We start from the raw sequence: 15,434 nt of genomic DNA, 5'->3' as shown, positions 1-15,434 counted from the left end.
GGCCGATTATGATCGGTGGCCGATCGATCGGCACACCTCTACTTTTTACTTTATTAGTGACAACACGTTAAAGCACCAATCGCACTGTAGCAGGCAGCTGTCCTGAATGAGAAACGAGGGGGAAAACTTGACTGCAGTGGCCACGTGACGCCCAAAGAGGGCAGCACTGAGCCAGTTTTAGGCCATTTATTGTAGAATTGAAGACACAAAAATGATACAGTTCGCATTAAGGCCAAATTTATGCAGTTTATCTGCAAAAAACTGTTTATTTGAGGTTTAGCTTCTCTTTAAATGGATAAAACTGAATAACTGAAAGGAGCAAAAACCTTTCCAAGGTGTTGTATATGCAAAGATATATCTATATTCTGTTTTGTGACTCTTTCCCCCCCAATACAATGTATCCCCTACTGACAGTGGAGTGGAAAAGAGCCGCAGTTAGAATGAGAGGCCAACTATTTTCAATGGCACAATTAACACCAAATGCCCATTGGTTCAAGAACCATTAATTATCCTAATCTAGAGCCTCTGAGCAGCTCTACTTTAAATCCTAACCTCTGTTACATATCAGAGGCTGTTTTAATTAGTGCAGCCCAGGTAATTACAGGGCGGAAATTTGAATTCCTAAAAGAAATTGTAGGCTATTGGCTGTGCCATTTGACTGAAGGAGGCTGCACCGGTTTACCATGAGAACCCAGAGATCAAGACAGCGAAAGCCTAATAAATATATTTATCTTTAAAGGATATGTATCTATGGTTTCAAAAATGTATCAAACATTTTAAAGCAAAACATATCAGTGAATAGATGGAGAAGCTAAGCAGAGAGGAACGCCTTAATCACCTCACTGAAATGAAAGTTAGTATTTACAGTCGCAGCCAAAAAGAGTTAAGTGCCGAGCTGATCACCCACAATGAATAATCCGATTTGGATGTAATGTGCTGCACATGCAGGCCAATGAAGGGTAAGTAAATTATTCGCTTACCAAGGACCAGGCACCAGAGGGCATGGAGTTGCAACACTGGCTTCAGTGTCATCAGGCAGTCATCAGAGCATCTGGCAGTCAGTCAAAAAGGCTGATTGAAGTCACCAGGGTACAGGCAGGACTCGAGCAGATGGGCTTTATCAGCCGCTGACCAAGTCTGATGGGAGTTGGGTTTTTGGTTTACAGCAGGCACAAAACAACTACATTCATGCAGTGGATTCCTGTTTATTTACAGTTCAGTGTTCACTGATTTACTTATTTGCAGATTGTGGAACATAACTCCAAATTATTGTCTGAAAATATGCCTATTCACAGATTTTGTCTTATAGGGAATATTTGAAGTGGTTGAAAAGAAAAGCACTTTGCGAAGCTGAAACATCTTGAAAGAACTGAGAAAAATGTCAAAATTCAGAAAATGAAGTCAAAATTCTTAGATAAAAGAATTCTGAAACCAAAAAATGTTAGTATTTTTTGCGCATTAGTGCTAACCCTTTCAGCAGGTGAGAGCCTCTATTATCTCTGAAGTAAGAATCATATTTGACTCTTTTTGTGCCTCCGTTTTCATTGGCTGAGAGAGAAATTAGAGCTTGTTTTCCATGCAGCCAATAGCTGCTCAGTCTCCCGCTGCTCCTCTCCTCTCATTGGCTGCATGGGAGACCATCGGTATGTACAGCAGCAGTTTGGAGTTGCTTTCAGCCTATCAGGACAAAGAACTGTTGCATCAATGACCCTCCTGTTGGGGTTCCCCGCCACACTAGGGGTGTTGAGTTGATTTGGTCATAAAGAAAAGCAAGAGCTTAATTTTTAATTAGAACAGAAACATTAAAATACGTACCAACACTTTTTTCGAGGGGGAGTTTTACATGTTTTAGAGAACTAATCCAGAGTGAAGGTTGCCCTCCACCGGCTGGCAGCGCGGCTCGCTCTCCTCCCTCCTCCCCAGCTTCCCTCGCCTCCCTCCCGCCTCCCTCTCTCGGTGCAGCCGCTCTGCCGCTCCGCTCCGGCTCCCTCACATCGCTGCTGACTCTCTGGGAGAGAGGACGGAGACAGGACGGAGGAACGCCACGGACTGGATTTTCATACCCGAAGGAGGGAGGAATGCTCCGGTGATTCCCTCCACCACTCCCACCCCGACTCTCTCTGTGTCCCACCCCACCACCTCCGCTCCCGGACACCTTCTCTCCTCTCCATCACTTCAGTTTCGGGACCTTATCCAGACGCACGGTTGCTCCGGCTGCATTTTCTTTTGTAAAAAAAAAAAAATCATCTCAGAACCTGCTGAGGTTTTTTTTAAGGTTCTGTTTGTATCTTTTTGGCCCCTGCGCTCTGATTTTTCACCTTTCCCGTCCAAAAAGCAGCAGAACAGTTAACCCAGGGCTTACAGTAAGTGGATGTGTTGGACATCTGGTAACAGAAGCAATACCACTTCTATGTTTTGGAGGAAAAATCCCTTGGAGACTCACGGGAGTCTTTCATTTTCAAGGTAAGAAGCAGCTTGATTTTTTGGGGGGTGTTTTTTTTTTTTATTTTATTTTGATTGTGTGCATATTTCTTTGTGCCATTCAGCTGTTTTATTCTCTCCTCTGGGGGGTAATTGCGCAAACCAGTTGAAAGGTTTTGGTTCCCGGGATGCTACGGAGATTCTGGTTCTACTCTGGATCAGCACTGCAGATGTAATCTTCTGGATTCCTGATAGGATCCGGTCAGGACATTTCATCTGAATCCCAACAATTGTCTTTATTTATCAGTGCGGGTATCAGCCACCGGGTGTCGGTTAGATGTCCGAGCCGGGATTGTCGCCAGACTCCCGGCTCCATGCGTTGCTGTTGGACTAACTTTGTGAGCGTCTCTGCTGAAGCCCCTCCGCGGCTCCGACGCACAAGTTTTATTCAATTCGGGCCTCCAGTAATAAAACAAACCTATTCGGCTTGGATGCATTGAAGCAAAAATATTGATGTATTTAGGGGAGAAAATAGCTACTTTTATGGCTTTTACCCAACTTATATCACAAAACACCTCTTTAAAAATCTATATATATTGTTGCTTTATGGATTAAGAGCAATACATAAAATTGTTTCCCTAATTTTTGATATTAAAATCGACTTGAATAATTGGAGCTTCGTCTTTGCTTGGAACTCAGGAGAGTCTGGTGCGCTGCGTCTTTTCAGCTCCGACTCCCTCCGTTGCTGTTGAGCAATTTGAATTTTCTGTCTGGTCTGGATATTTGGGAAACAGGGGCACTGCCAGAAAGTTTTGAACAGGGGCTCACCAGATGGGGACCATTGCACTGTTATGTAGGTTGAGGGTGGCCACGCTTTAAAAGCAAAAAAAAAAAAAAAAAGAAAAACTAAACAAAACTTGCTCTCTGCTAAATTACAGACAATTTGACACTGTCTGGACAGGGGGAACCAGAAAATATATAGAGCAGACCTTTGGCCCCGTTACCCCCACGGTGATGTTGTGGTAGCAAAAGGTTTGCAGTTATCCATCTTTGTGCAGTTTAAATATGTCACTGACTTTGTTTTCAGCATTTTGTCTCTCAAACAGTTGCAGTTTGAAAACGATCCCCCTCCCATTCTGCCACCAGCCCCAGAACCCCCACATTTTTACCACCCATCCCTTTTCCTGTCCGTCTGTTCTACCCCCTTCTTTTCTCCCCTCTGCCGACTCTGCCTTGCGCTCCGGTCTGGTGGGAGCCATTGAGAAAATCATTTGCTGCTGTTGTATTTTATTCGAGTGAGAAGGTTCTCACACCAGCAAGCCCTTTTTGTTTTCTCTTGCAAATATAAAAAAAGGCTTTGTCCAACAGTTGAGACACAGAAACAAAGAGACGCTTAGAAATATTCTTTTTACAAAAACAAAATCTGCCTGAATTCTTCAAAGCCAGACATCGTTTAATACTTTGTTGAGATTAGCTGATTTATACTCCATGTTTCCCTTAAAAATGAAGACTAAAGCAAAATTTTAATGTACCAAACCTTTTTAATTCTCTAATATACTTATAGGTCTTGATACTCATCCAAATACAACACAGTGAAAGTTTGACCTGATTCTTCAAATCCGTGGTTAGCAGCTTGTCTCCCGTTTCAGTCACCAGTATTCTTGTGGACGTCTTTTCTACGCTATGAATAAACATTTAGACTTAGCTAAGATGGAATAAAAAGGTAATATCTTCTTCAATATCTTCTGCGTTGTCCATTGGCTGGATGTGTTGTAGATTTCTCCCACACTGATGTCATTTTTCTAGCACAGTCTGAACGTTAAACATCCATCGGATAGGAAAAGTTAGGCTTGAGATTTGCGATTCAGCTGAACTCACAAAGTCAACGACCAAAGAGGCTTTTTTTAACTTGCAGATAGCGTCAAAGCATTTTGGAGTTTAGGTCACTTCATGAATTCCAACTCATGTGTAATTGAATCTACTTATACAGGTACATACAATGTTGAATGATTGGGATTCTGATACCCATCTGGGTCAACTGTCTTTATGAGATATTAAAAATCTGGCGAAAAGTAAAGCCAAAACTGATACCGGTGGATAATATTTTATGGTGATGTGTAGCCACCTGTCCTCCAAGATAACTGTGAGTAGATGATAGAAAATGATTTGTTTGTAATAGGATCTGAAACCTCCTCAAGGTGAGTTTGAGTTGATGTAAGGTGACGTAACGCCCATGGTCAATGGCACCTATTGTCACATTCAACAAACCTGAAAGTCTGTTTGTATGGCAAAACAAAACTGTGAATGTTCCAGACTACAATTCCTTCTGGACTTATTTCACAAAGCCACCTTTAAGGATGGTCAAGTATGAAATGCTGTATTGGTAAAGATGGGAGCTGATGAAAAACACATTGAGTCTCTGAAAAAGTCTCCACTACAAAATGTACAGAGGCTGTTTTAACCTGTTGGTGCTTGAGTGGTTTGTGGCTAAAACCCCCCAACAAGATTTAAATCTCAAGCCTTAGCAGACAGAAAGGGTGAAAAAAAAATCAGGCCTGAATAGTAAATCAGCTAAATTTGTAATTTTCCACCAGGGAAAAACCCAGATTAGTCAACTTCTTTGGCTTATTTTTCTTCCTGCGGTTTTACTCCCAAAATGACTTTGTTTGGAGTAATTTGGTAAGCATCTGGAGGCCAGAAAACAGAAACAGGACATGTGATGAATTTTAGAGGATGTGGTGCGCTGAGTAGAAACAACAAGGTACGGGATCAGAGAAACAGATTTAGGTTTTAAAAACCAGAGTGTGACTCCCATCAGGATGTTAGGAGAAGACGAGGGCAGCGTGACTTCTGTCAGTAACGTCTGTCGTTCAGTTCTCCAGTATGGGAGTTGTTTCTGTCTGAGATGGACGAAAAAAGAAAAACACACAATGAGAAGCTGTCCGTCTACAGTTAGGTATCTCAGGATAGAACAGCTCCAGCAGAAGTTGGTTTTCTTTTTCATATCTGTGAAAGCGATCGTCTGGAGGCAAGACAGACGCTTCGATATCCTCACCACGAATTTTCACGCCGTGTTTAAGCTGAACCAAACGTAGAAATGTTGCTTGGATGACAGAAGAAAGCGGGGTGGGGGAGACGTATCAGATTCTTCGCTGATATTCAGTTGGGGGAAAAAAAGCAAAAAAAAAAAATAAACGGCACAGAGTGTAACACAGAAATGTCATCAGATTTGCTGCTTTTCATAAGAGTTGTTTCAAAAACCTGGCAAGGCAAATACTCTGCAGTATTCCCACCAGTTAGCAAAGAGCCGACGTGTCAGTCTGTATTCCTGCTGTAATATTGACTGCGGCACTGCACAAAAAAAGTATTTTGTGAAAAAACTCAACTTCACTTTTTACTTCTAATTTTGTTGCTTTGCTGTGCAATTCTGACATTTATCACTACTGTAAAATTTAGTTGTTTTTTTTTACCTGGCTCTAACATTCAAAGGGGTTTACAGCCAAATTAGTGAGGTCTTAAACCGACTGAGACTAAATGTCTTAAAGGGAAAGGAAAGTCAACAACCTTTTCCTTTTTCAATCATTTGAAAGTCTGGAAACACTAATGAGAGTAAGAAAACGGATGGAGAGAGAACAGACAGTAAAGACGGCTGGAAGTGTTGAACCTTGTCCAGGTACCGATAGAGGGCGCTGTTGAGCTGCTCTGCTCTGCTTGTTTTCCTTCTTTCTGCTCTTTCTTTCTAATTCTTTACCAATCTCCTTCTCTCAGAGCGCTGGTCAGGGAGATGGAGAGGTAGTTAGGCTCCCCAGGGATACAGGATTCAATCTGCACGAACTGCCCCGAACTCTCTCTCTCTCTCTCTCACACACACACACACACACACACACACACACACACACACACACACACACACACACACGCACACACACACACACACACACACACACACACACACACACACAAATCCAGTCTGTCTGGATAAGCATGTCCACTGTGAATGGTTTCTGTTACCTTCACATTACCTCCCAGTGAGAGGTGATAGGAGGTGTGTGTATGTGAGGGATGTGTGTGTGGGGGGGTCTTTTCAAGGGGAATTGAGTTCTGCTGCTGCAGTTCTTTATTTTGTTTTGCTGCCATATCTGAGTCCACGGCTCTGACAGAAAGCAGAGTCACAGTTACACAGCAGCTTCTGTTTTGCTTTTATGTTCGACTATTTAGAGCAGAATAGGCATAGACCAGTTAGTGGTAAGCTTTTTCAAAAAGTTACTGTTTCAAAACCACGGACATTTTTCATTCTGCCATCCCTCAAGTTAACAGACCGATTTAGACTCTGCCAAAACTAAAAATGTTTTCCCACTCCCAGTGCGATTGGGAGTTCTCTTAGCTCATATTCACACACATCATATAGGCATAATCTTTTTTTTCCCAGGTGTCTGATAACTATTGTGTAACTGAGCAAAAATGTGAAGTTTTCAAGCTTTATATGGAAGAACAGAAATGCCACAAGTCCTATCAAAGGAAACATCATTCTTGATCTTGCAAGGAGACACGTTTCTTACTTTTTGCTAAGTATTGGACAGGCCTTAAAGTTCTTGAAATAAAATGCCAGACTGATGAGTAAAATCAATTAACCCCTCCCCAACATGTTGATGCGAAGTGGTCGTTAGGTAGCTGAAAAAAAAGCAACTGCTCTTTTTCCACTGTATGTAAACTAAAGGAGTACAGCAGAGTATTAGGGCCAGGCTAAGAAAAAAAAGGTTTTTCATTTTGCAATGTTATGAGAACATCAAATATGAGAAAAAAATCATACTGGTATAAAATCATATTACGAGAATAAAGTTATAGTGTTACATGAATTGTCATTATGAGAATAGTCGTATGTTAAAATAAAAATAATACAAGATAAAGTCATGATTATACATGGACAAAGTTGAAATATGAGAATAAAGTCATAGTGTTACATGAATAGGCATTCTGAGAATAGTCCTATGTTAGTCAAAATAGTACAAAAGTTATAATTAATAATAGAATAAAGTCATATGTGAATAAATTTGTACGTCAAAGTCAATAACTTGAGAATAAAATCATAGCAATGAGAATAAAGTTGTAATTATACATGACTGATATTGTAATAATACAAGAATAGTAATAAGACAAAAATAAAGTTGTAATAATATGAGATTAAAGTAATAAAATTATGACAGTGACATTACCAGAATAATAATAAAACGGGATTATAGTCAAAATAATGCAAGTACAGACTCATAATATTACGAGAATATGATTTTCTATGAGATTAGGAGAATTAAATATTTATTTTAAGAGAATTCCTTAAGGAACGGCAGGTTGGCAGGTGCCAACCTGCCGTCCTCTATACGGATCCAAATACCAAGAAAAATGTTAAATTGACAAATTTTTGCTACATGTAGTAATAAATATTTAATTTTATCTTAGCAGCAGTAGGAATAACTGCTACTCGTTCCGACAATGTTGCATGTTTTTCTTTAAAATTGCATTAAACCATAAAACCAGATTTTTATTCAAGGTTATACAGAGAGAATTTCATTCTGACCCACGCTTAGAACTGAACCGGTTAAAATCTTGGTAGATGTAACACTGATTTATAACATCCAGAGTGCAGTGCAGTGAGATTATATTTGTAATCTTTGGTCTCAGCCAGATTAAATGACAGAGTTGCTAATTAGTGTTCTTGACCTTTACTCCTGGGGAAAAGGGAGAAAACGAAGACGCATTTGTCTCCAGCTAAAAAGAGCAAGGAAATGATTTTCTGCTGATTCTTTTTTGTCAACACCGCTCGCTCAGCATTGTTGCCACGTTACCATACTTCCCTTTCTGTGCCACAAATTCAGTGGCGTCTAGCATGAAGTTTGTATGTTTTTCTTTCTTTTCTGGTGCTCATGTGGTTTCAATTATTCCCTCAGTGTTCTTCGTGAGAGCAACCTGAAATTACTGCCCACGAGTTGAAGTTCATGCACTCCTGTGTTTTCCTTTTTTCCTTCTTCCTTTCTTCACAGCCGGGAATGAGTCCAACTTCTGAGAGCACAGAAAGGACAAGAAATTAATCAGACATGAAGCAAAAATCAGCAAATGAAGAAACGTATCGAATTTGCTGGACTCGATTTGATAAAGCGGCAGCGTGATACTTTTGTGAAGCCGTCCTACGCCCGCGTTGAGCAATAAGCAAAGTCACAACGTAGTCGAGCAGAGGGTGGGGGTCGTGTGGGTCGGCGCGTAGAGCAACGAACTGACACCATCACTGGAGATGAAGACTGTGGGTTCTCTGTTTTTAAAAAGGTGTCGGTTCTTCTGAAGCGGTCCACGTTTGCTCCTCTCTGACCTTTTCGCTGTAAAGAACGACTTGGGCCAGGTTGTGTGGATTTATCGCCAGGGGACGGCGGCTGTGGTGCGACTGCAATAACACGCCATCCCCGATCGATGTTAATTCAGGATTAATGAGTGATTTTATTGACTGGCGTATTGATGATCAGAATACAGCTTGGACAGGTTATTGATCTAAGTACAATGAAAATCGATTACTTGGGATAGAGAGACGATATTGACCAGAGCAGACCGTGTGCATGCCTCTACATAAAAGCCTGAGTATTCATGTATTTCTAGTGCGGAAAGGGTCTTTTTATTTATTTTTTTATTTTGGGGGGGAATCAGATCTGTGTTATCGAGGGTAATTTGTTTTCCCTGACAGTCGCTTGGTGCCGTCAGGTGGTGGCTCATCTCATGACACCAGTCACATGAGGGGAAGAGAAAAGAAAGGTTGTTTCTTCATGCATAATTTTAACCACATTTGTGCTTTGGTACGCTGTTTTCAGTGGGGAGGGACGATGAAAAACGATGTGAGATGAAGGTCAAGAAGAAAGTTCAATTCTCAATTATGAATTCTAGAAGGTCTTTTGTTTTTTTTGTTTTTTTCCCTTTAGCTTTCCGTCATCATTGCGATTATTCCGGATTGGGGTCACTAAGATTTTCTTTTTTTTATTATTTTTTTTAAAGACCAATTAATATTTCACAGCTGAAAAGCCATGTGCTTTGACAGGCTTGTCTGAAGAACAGCAGAGTGAGCGTAAAGGAGAGAAAGAGAGGAAAAGAGGCGAGTTTCTGCGTGCGGGTCAAGGAGAGATTTAATGAGTCGTTTTCTTCTCATTATTCTGTACAATAATTAACTGTGTGCGAGCATGTGACTGTGTGTTCATTTAGTCTTTTGCAGCCACCAGCGGAGCGGTCATTCGTAATGGTCTCAGCTTCTCAATCTCTGACTCATTATTAGGCAAAATATTTTAGGGTATTATAATCCAAATTGCCGAGTTTGCACATTTATTCTAGGATGGAGCGATAACAATAAAACTAACTGGTATGTTCGTGTTCAGCCTTCCCGAGGACCAGTTGACGTTTTTGTTTGCTCATATGTTCAAAGTTCACCTTGTAAAAATCCTGAGCTAATTTCACACAGAATCGTTCTCAGGGTTACAGCCGACCAAAGAACATGATTGGCTACTTTGTAAACACCAGCCATTACTCCCAAACTTCATTTCCTTTTGAGTGTTTTGGAAATAATGTATGTAACACTAGCACAAAGGTAAATTTGGGGTTATATTCTAGAGAAAACACTGACAGGTGTCTACTGTACCGAACGTTTACCCTTAAAGACCAGAATACAACGCCATTGGTTCGCCTGTGGACTCTCCACTGCGAACGCTTACCTTCTAAATAACTATTTCATTTCCTTCTTAGCAGTTTGACTTTGCAGATGTAACACATTTGTAGAGGTGACCCGTACAGACAGACAGTAAACGCCTCATCTGCTCCGGCCCATGCTGTTCAGTGTGTGGTGGTGGTTGGCAGATCTGTTCCAAACAGGTGTGTGCCCTGCTGTACAAGGAATTTAATTTCACACCACACATGCTGACACAAGCACACAGGGTGAAACTAGATGTTAAACGCATAGAGGGGAGAAAAAAAGCAAATGCTGCGTAGCTCTTATCTGATTATGATATAGAAGGTGCAGCATCAGAGGAGAGGATAAAGAAACATGCAGATAAAGAGGCTGATGGGTAGTTTTACTTTGTGGGAAAATTCAGAGACCAAAAGCATCGCAAGCATGACCTCTGTGTGGTCAGGAGCGTGCGTTATCTGACCATTATTTTTCTATTTTTGTGGCTGAACTGGGGGAAAAACAAAAGTGGGTGACAGTGTACAGACATAGCTGCATAATGAGGACTCTCAACATAAAGCTGGAAGGCAGAACGCGCAACACATTGTCGCCGAGCCCCTTCCCATGTCATGTTTAGAGGAGGAGCTCAGGAAAATAAGTGGCTTAATCACCAGATTACACGGCTCCATTCCTCCATTATTTATACTATTATCAATGGCATCTCTAAGCTTGTGATCTGCAGAGAAGAATTCTCTGGCGCTTGTTGCAGGATGAATAGTGAGATGAAAAGAGAGTCGGCACCAAATTTTCCAAGCAGCAGGATGGTCGTCTTCTGCTCCGGCAGATTAGCTGGTTACAGCAGCATTGTGTTATAAGAGGAGTGAATGTTTAGACATGTTTAGATGAGAAAAACATGATCAGTAGTTTCACCCTAAAATTAAGAAACATGTAGAATATATAACTGCTTTTATATTTTCAAAAGCAACTGTTGTATCCGCTGAAAATATATACTAGACTCCCAATGTTCACAGGGGTTAGGAACCATAGCTGAAATCCATGAAGACTCGAGGTCCCATCTAAAAACGTTTATAATTGACTCCTTTAATAGTTCTGGCCCTACATATACCCTAATTAATAAGCTCAGTGGAGCCATCTTGGCGCTACTTAGAAGCTAACCTCTACGGTCTTTCTGGTTTCTGCTCTTGATGGTACAGCCAATCAGTGCCAAGGAAAATGCTACCTAAAGTCATGCTAAGTAGTATTGCATTCATGTTTTTCAGTTCCCAAAATTGTGCTTTCTTTCAAAATGTCATACTATGTGCTTAGTAAAGCAAATAAATCCTCAGAGTGGTGGAAAGTTAGGGAGAGAGTCTCGTATATAAGCAACTCCTAACTCATCAGTCATCATTCTGGTCCTGAGCCGTCCTGGTATTTAGTCCTTAACTTTGAACTTTGAAGTTCTTTGTTGTACTTTGGTCTACAAATCTAAAAGGTATAAGCTGAGATTGATTATTGTTTTTCTTTGTTCATTACAACAGGGCTAAATGGAGCAACTGAAAACTAGCTTACACAGTAAGATAGCTGTTAGCCAGTTAGCCGGACAGTTTAGAGCACTGCATGATGTACTTAACTCTGTCCATACTTTTTATTTGATTCTGTTTGTTTCTTCTTGTGTTGTGGTAAAACAGAAAATATCTGGAAGGAAGAAAGACCCTTAAAGGACTTTAATCCAGACAGTTAAACATTTTAATGGCTTTGAAACCACAACCCTCGTCTATGAAGGCTCGGGGACGTTGTCCTTCCACTGCCTTTACACGCGTTGGACTCAAATGAAAGCATCAACACGCAGATGCTTCGCATGTATCTGCTGCAAACAAAAAGTGATTAATTTTTCAAAATGGATTTTCTGAATGCGGTCCACCTTTGCCGACTTTATCAGTGTCACAGAGAGAAATTCAAGATGAAGCCTCTTACCATCTCGTATTCTAATATTTCAAAGTGAGAGTGTGTGTGTTGCTAACATTAACCAGTCAGCCTGCTGGCGAGGCTCGCTCTGGCTGTCAAAGTAACGCTTTGATCACACTGAGACTTATCTACCAGTTCTCATCCACTCCTGTCTTTCTCTCTCTCTCTTGTTCCCTCTCATCCCTCCATCCCTTCTGTACTTCTTCTAGTTTTTTCCCGCTCCACTCCCCTCCTCTCTCATCTGTGCTCATCCTTGGTGTGACGTGGATGAACCCAGCAATATGTTCCCAGAAACAAACCTGGCTGCAGCACAGATGCATTGCAAGCCAGTCTCCCTCATGAATATGCAATGTGACGTAAACACTAATAGAGACCTGCTGCGTTGTCATTAAACACGTTTGCTAAATTAGCCAGACGCTAAACGGGCGCAAATTACAGACGTCTCTTTTCCTGTCTCATAAGTACGAATGAACCAGCCTCCTTCTCTAAAACTTCCCTGTGACTCACAGGTTCAGCTTGGCGAATGCACTGCAGAGGTGTTATCCTTAATCCGCCTGCCTTCATACACTTCTTACACACGCGTACACACACACCTCCTGTAAGTACAAGTCTGTTTTCTTACCTTCAGGACAAAACTTCACAGCAAGCTTGACCCCTTTACAATAATAACTTCTTTTGCTTCCAGCTGTCTCATTCTGTTAGTTTCTCTCTCTCTTTGTATGTTATTTTTTCCTCATTTTTTATTATTATTTTTTCCTATTATCTTCCCATTCTCTTCTGTCTTTCCTCCTTCTCTCTAACCATGTGTTGTCAGCCATGATGCTAATCATTGGTAAAGTCTTTTTCTAGGAGGCTAAGCTTTCCATTGTACAAGTTTTGGACCCCCAGGGAACTGGACTCGGATCATTTTTAATGTTCATTTTTATTTTACTTCTTATATCTACACATATCCGGTCTCTATCTGCTGTGTCCATTGGGTGAGAGACGGGGTAGACCCTGGACGGGTCACCAGGGCATCACAGTAAATATTGGATGTAATTAGGGGTGCAGTTTTCTGGCCAATCACTGATCTTCAAAAAGCTAAACCTGCCAATTCTGATTTCTTTTGTTTTTTTGGTCTGAAAAGTTGCTAAATACACCATCAATGGTAAGTTGGAAAAAGTGTTGACTATTATTAACCATGCACATGAATCGGTCAGTCAGGTTGATGTGTATAGAACATTTCAGCAGCAAGGCAGGTTGGTTTAGTTTTTAGTGCAGATTTCTTAGGACCATTGAAATAAAATGGCTGACTGATTTGTCAGAGCACCTGCAGATGTAATTTGCCCCTCTGTTCCTTCCTTCTATTTGGCTGATTTGAATTCGCCCCATGCGGCTCAGTCTGATTAGGCTGTTCCTGTCGACCAGGCCACAGCAGTGACACGCCAGGATTATGGATTCTGTGTCTGTTTTAGTAAACTTCTGCACTTGAAAATATTTACTGAGGCTTTTTCTACAAATGAAGTTTCTTTCTTTGAAGTTTTAGCTGAAAAACATAAATACTTGACACCCCCTCTGAAAACGGTTAAAGCTGCGTATTGTAGAGGTTCAAACACCAAACATGTTGTTAAAATGGAAAGTAGAAACCGTCTTGGCTCCAACGCAGAAGCGGCGGTGTTCCTAAATCCCGCTCTTGGTAAAACGTTCATTTACCTTTCCAACTAACGGCAAGGTACGGTAATTGAACGGTGCTTCTGGATTGGCTGCTTTTACAAACACCAGCCAATAGTGGGTCTTGGTACTTCAACTTAATTAGAAAAAAATATCTTTGACAGTTTTGAACTAATGCTGATCCATATCCAGTTCTTAGTCAAGTAAAAATTATGTCTGGACAAACAGAGAAAACAATCCCAAAAAATTTAGGAAACCAAATTCCTCCTTTTTAAATAGAGAAGCAAACCTCTTTTTAGATATAAAGTATATATAACTAAAGGTGTCTTTTGTCTGACTTGTAAATGATATCTTGGATCTCAAAGAGACAACTTGTATAACAGAATGCGTTTATTTAAAATGACCAAAAAGAATCATGATAAATTCATTGTTGCTTTTATAATCTGAAAACTAAACCAGGTTTTTGTGACCCTTGAGTATTTTGAACTTTGCAGCTTTGGCCGACTTGGCAAGAAGTTTGGACATCTCCGGTGTCCTTGTCGGACACGATAAATTGTTCTGTTTTGTGAACAGCTTGTCTGCTTCTATATTTCTCTGCCTGCCCCTGCATCTCAAACCCTGACCATGAGTCACGGGTTTGGAGAGCATAATTCATACAAACTAACATCCCTTTTCTCATCCGACTTGTCATCTTCCCTCTGAGCTTTTTGTCTGCAGCTGCATGTGAAACGTAACGGTTCATTTTCACTATATAAGCAAATATAGCTGCCTCCAGAACTGGCTAATACCCCCCAACCCCGGTTTTTAATAGTAGAGTGAGAGATTTAACAGCATAGCCATTTACAAAATACACGCGATAAGTAACGATCACAATTAAAACCAAAGTTTATTTGGATTTTTAAGCCATGATAAAAACATCCAAGGACCTTTAGTAAAACATTAAATGTGGTAGAGCCATTGATTGTATGTTTGACCTCTGCTGCTTGGGGATTTTGATCCATCATAAGATCTTAATTAGTTTTTTTTAAACATATTGCAGTAGTGAGTGAGAAATGCAGACAGATACTCTGGTCAGGGTTTATTTTTAAAGCAGTTCCTTTGAGTCATTTTACATATGAGTTTTCAGTGCTTATTTAGAGTGACATCGGATTTGTCACCTCATGTCTATTTTTATTGTGACGGTTACAAAAGCAAATTCAGTCAACATTGTTTATACTCTAGTGGGAAGGTTGAACGAACAAGGTCAGTGCTTGTGTGTGTGTGTGTGCGTGTGCGTGTGTGTGTGTGTGTTAGTGGCAGGGGGACTGAGGGGTCGTTGCATGTTGCTTTCATATGTAGTTCTAAAGCTGATCATGCAAGGTCAGCATTAGAGTCTTTGCGCATTCCCGTCCACCTGAGTGTTAGCATCACCAGAGCAACAGATGAAAGTTATTCCAGGCAGCCTGTCGGCAGAAGTCCATATCATCCGAAAGGTGAGAAGGTGAACTCTAAGCTCTCTGTGAGTCGACGCATGATGGCTACATGGCTGTTGCCTTGATTTATCTGTATAAGAAGCAAATGTACCTCCAAAGGGGAGGAAGAAGAGTGAAAAAACCCAGTAAAATTCATAATTGAAATTCAAATAGGCAAAGAAAGCATAAGTGTTTTCTCTGTGCTCAAAAGATGGAGCTTTGAAGTTTCTCGCCAAAATGTTTGGCCAGAACGTTAACAG

General features: G+C 40.8%; 1 protein-coding gene across 1 annotated transcript in view; it reads left to right on the top strand.

The window, feature by feature from the left end:
* The first annotated feature begins 1,967 nt into the window (after positions 1-1,967).
* The window catches only part of cdh11 (cadherin 11, type 2, OB-cadherin (osteoblast)), a 136,343-nt gene continuing 122,876 nt past the window's right edge, over positions 1,968-15,434 (top strand). The window contains exon 1 of the mRNA XM_016680656.1: positions 1,968-2,463. The gene's annotated coding sequence lies outside the window, so the exon portion shown is untranslated. The remainder of the gene's footprint in view (positions 2,464-15,434) is intronic.

Source organism: Poecilia formosa, unplaced genomic scaffold (genome assembly GCF_000485575.1).
Source record: "Poecilia formosa unplaced genomic scaffold, Poecilia_formosa-5.1.2 Scaffold251, whole genome shotgun sequence".
Classification (NCBI taxonomy): Eukaryota; Metazoa; Chordata; class Actinopteri; order Cyprinodontiformes; family Poeciliidae; genus Poecilia; species Poecilia formosa.
This window is presented reverse-complemented; position numbering and strand designations above follow the sequence as displayed.